Here is a 3,903-nt window from a genome sequence, read left to right as displayed (position 1 = left end):
TCCTCATGATATAAGTGTGAACCACATCTTCATAAGTTTTGAACAATAAACATGTTTTTCTTCAAAGCTGTTCATTCAGATATGGTTATATTTTAATGTAAATATAAATAAACCTAAGCTCTTTAACAGCATATTCAAATATTATGTTTAAATGAACATGGTTTGATTTTTGCAGGATTTTTCTTAGTGATGACGCAATATTTTTAGTTATATTTTGAGTTCTGTCAAACAACAGTAAAAAAGGGAGTGGCTAGGGAAAATATTCACGCCTTTTAGACTTTCATGCAGTTATGTTACATTAAACATACAATACATTGCATTTATATATGTGACATATTAACCCAACACAGAACATAACTGCATGGAAGGAAAATGACACATGAAGAATCATAAAAAAGTGTGCCACACATATGGAGAGAGTCTCTAAAAAGCGCTTCTGAATTTTAGTCAAAAGTCCAACTTTAGGTCTAAACTTTGACTGGACCATTATAATGCATACATTTGCTTTGATCTATACCATTTCATTGCAGCTCTGATCATATATTTATGGTTGCTATCCTTCTGGAAGATTAACATCCGACCCACTCTCCAGTGTTATGCAGCCTTTAACCGGTTGTGTTCCAGGATTGTCCTGTATTTGGCTTCATCTGCATTCCCATGAACTATGACCTACCTCAGTATCTCAGCTGAAGAATAGCTTCCCCGTAGCATGATGCTGCTGCCTGCCATGTTTCACTGTTGAATAGTGTGTTCACTGTGATTTGCAGCGTTAGTTTTCCTCCACACACAGAGTTTAGTATACAGGCCAACACATTTATATTTATCTTTCCCTGGCCAGAGCAACTTCAGCCTGCTTTCCATCTCCCAAACATTGCTTGGACAAACAGGAATCCTCATGGCCTTTTTTCAACAATTACTCCCTTCTTGCTACTCTTCTATGAAAGCTGTATTTGTAAAGTGTTCGATAAAAGGTAAAATGAACCATGAAACAACAGAGAAATGTTTCTTTTTAGAGAGAAAAGGACATCATTCTGTTCTTGCAGTGTTTTTTGGGGAGATCTTGCAGCTTGTTGCGATCACATGTTTTGCATTATCTGCATTTTCTTTACTTTTTTTTTAAAAAGGCAGTTAACATATTTTCATATCTTTCTCCCTGACCTGCCTGCTGTGTTCCTTGATCTTCATAAGGCTGTTTGCTCACTAACAAAGCCTCTGTGGCTTTTATAGAACAGCTGGATTTATAAGGAGATTAAATTGCACACAGACTAACTCAATTTACTAACAAGGTGACTAGTTTCATTTCTTTTGTATTATTGTAAAGGAAGCTGAATGCAAGTGAAAACCAGAGTTTTATTTGCAACCCTTGAAAACCGTACATAACTTTTACATCATAATTTTGCTGGTCTGTCAAATAAAATATCATAAAAAAAATATAGTTGTATTATGAAAAAAAGTTTTTAAAAAGTTAGGAAACATTAAGTAGACTTTTAATGTGCCTTTTACAGAAATTTAGGATTGAGGTTGTACAAGCATCAGATTTAGTTTTTTTTATAATTATTAACTGAGATATGATGCAAGAATTATTAATCAATATATATATTTAATCAATATAATTGGTGACTGTTTTATCAGCATCAAAGTGTAAAACCAACCCCTAAGACACAAAGATGAATGCTCTAGTAACATGCTGATAAGAAACACTATGGTGAAAGTGGTCAAACAGGTGTGGTCTTTCTATCAATAAAACCTTTATTGCATGTCAACCAACTTCATTATGCATCCTTCAGAACCAACTGTATTATGGCACCTGCACACACTGATTAGCTTAATCAAACTCAAAGTACATGCCGTCTTACTGAAAGCAGTAAAAGGGATTATGAAGAAGAGACACAACTACAATCGGACGCTGCCTTGTTATCTGTTAGCATTTAGACTTAGTTAGATAAATGACAAATTATCCACTTTTTTATTGCCAGTTGTTACATAACCATTAGCATGTTAGCTTATTGTAACTTGGTTGTGTTTGAGTTAGCTTAGCTCATAGTTTTGGAAACAGCTGAAGGCGGAAGCTTATATACTCTTCTGGAAAATATGTAACCTTTTTTTCTTCCTTTCTGACATTAAAGCAGAAATCATTAAATATGTTTATTTACTATGAGCCAAGTGACTGGCAGCACAAAGAAACAGGTCGGGCAGGGGTAGCTTTGTATTGCTAAGTGTATTTATTGCTCTATGCTTCGTGCAGGATGAGAACAAGTTCAGGAGCCACATTGAAAGAGCTTCTTACTACTGGAGGGGCAGGAAGCGCTAGACGTTCTGAAACTGCAACTTTTTAAAACCTGTGCAAGTAGATAACACTAAAGAATAGCTGGCTCTCATGAAGAACACCTGTCAAGCTTCTAGTACTCATATTTTCTTCACATTTAGCTTTTTGGCTCAAATTATTTTAAATGTAAATATAATCTCCCTTTTATTAGGTGTGAACATTGAAATCAGCCTTTTTGTCCATAATCTAACATTCTAGCTCTTGTGGCCACAGCTTTTCCTCTCAGGAATGCAGATACAATATAGGGCCCCATTGTCCAGAGACGTGAGCGGAATGACAATATCATTAGGGACAATATGGGTAATGTTGCTGTTTTTTCTGGCATGCTTAATCTCATTTAACTGAATATCTAATGGCGCTTCCTCCATGAAAAGCCTAATAGAAAAAAATGGCACTATGCGTAGCATGTTTGCCGGTTGTTTATGAGACTGCTTAAGATTATTTATTCTCTCAGATAATAATATTTGACTCTTATGGTACTAATTCAGTCATATCATAGTACATTTTGGAAACTGCCAAAGTATTTCTTTGTAAATAAATATGCTAAAGTTTATTTATCATAAAGATTACAACCTTGTGAATGACAGATTGCAAAAAATTTTAAAATTTATATTGGAGCATCATATATTCTTGGAGTATTTGAGATAATGCAACAATTCTGTAGTCTACTACAAAACATATATGGTCTCAGAAAGTCTAAAAATGAGCTTTTTGGCCTACATGCAAAATGCTTTTCACAGGTGAAAATACCTTGAGCATCCATCAGCTCTTAACATTTTTGTTGGAATCAAAATTTTAACTATACAGTCAAAGATCCAGTAGAAAGATTTATATCAAAGCACATTTATGTGATATTACCAGATGCTCACCAACCAATCTGACTCATTGCAAGCTGTATTTTTCAGTCTGTAGCTGATGGACAAATATTGCTGAAGGCTTGCTTCTGTATTTAAAAATCAAGAGAGCTTAATACCATCGCAGTTCAGACACTTCAAATTTCCATTTTATAATAATAATATCCAACAGTCACGTATCATTTTTCCACCATTCCATCTCTTTTATGGTGGCTTCTCACTTAAAACCCCTAAAAGAGAAAACATTTGTTATTTTTATGTAAGAAAAAGTTTTTTAAAAAGCCACCACTGTCAGTGGACCATGAGATTCCTGACTGACCAGCAGCCGCAGGTGAGGTTGGGGAGCAGCAGTACCAGTGCTGCTCCCCACTCCACTTTACACAAAATGACTGCACCTCAGAGTCATCAGCAAACTGGTCATTGTCCAAGATCACTGATTTGATCTCAGGCAATGATGAGTCTGCAAACAGACAGACAGGTGGATCAGCTGGCCCACTGGTGCAGTCTGAACCACTAGGAGCTCAAACCACTGAAGATTGTGGACAGGACTGTTGACTTCTGGCGAACAACCAACACTGCCTCCCCTCATCATCCTCAACAACACTGTGTCTACTGTGGATCACTTCCAGTTCCTAGGAGTCATCCATATCAGTCTTCGCATACAGATACTGTTCGTAAAATGGCCCGACAGAGACTGTAGTTCCTGCTGCAACTCAAGAAGTA

Source organism: Xiphophorus hellerii, chromosome 14 (genome assembly GCF_003331165.1).
Source record: "Xiphophorus hellerii strain 12219 chromosome 14, Xiphophorus_hellerii-4.1, whole genome shotgun sequence".
Lineage (NCBI taxonomy): Eukaryota > Metazoa > Chordata > Actinopteri > Cyprinodontiformes > Poeciliidae > Xiphophorus > Xiphophorus hellerii.
The sequence above is the reverse complement of the archived record's forward strand: the minus strand, read 5'-3'. Positions refer to the sequence as shown.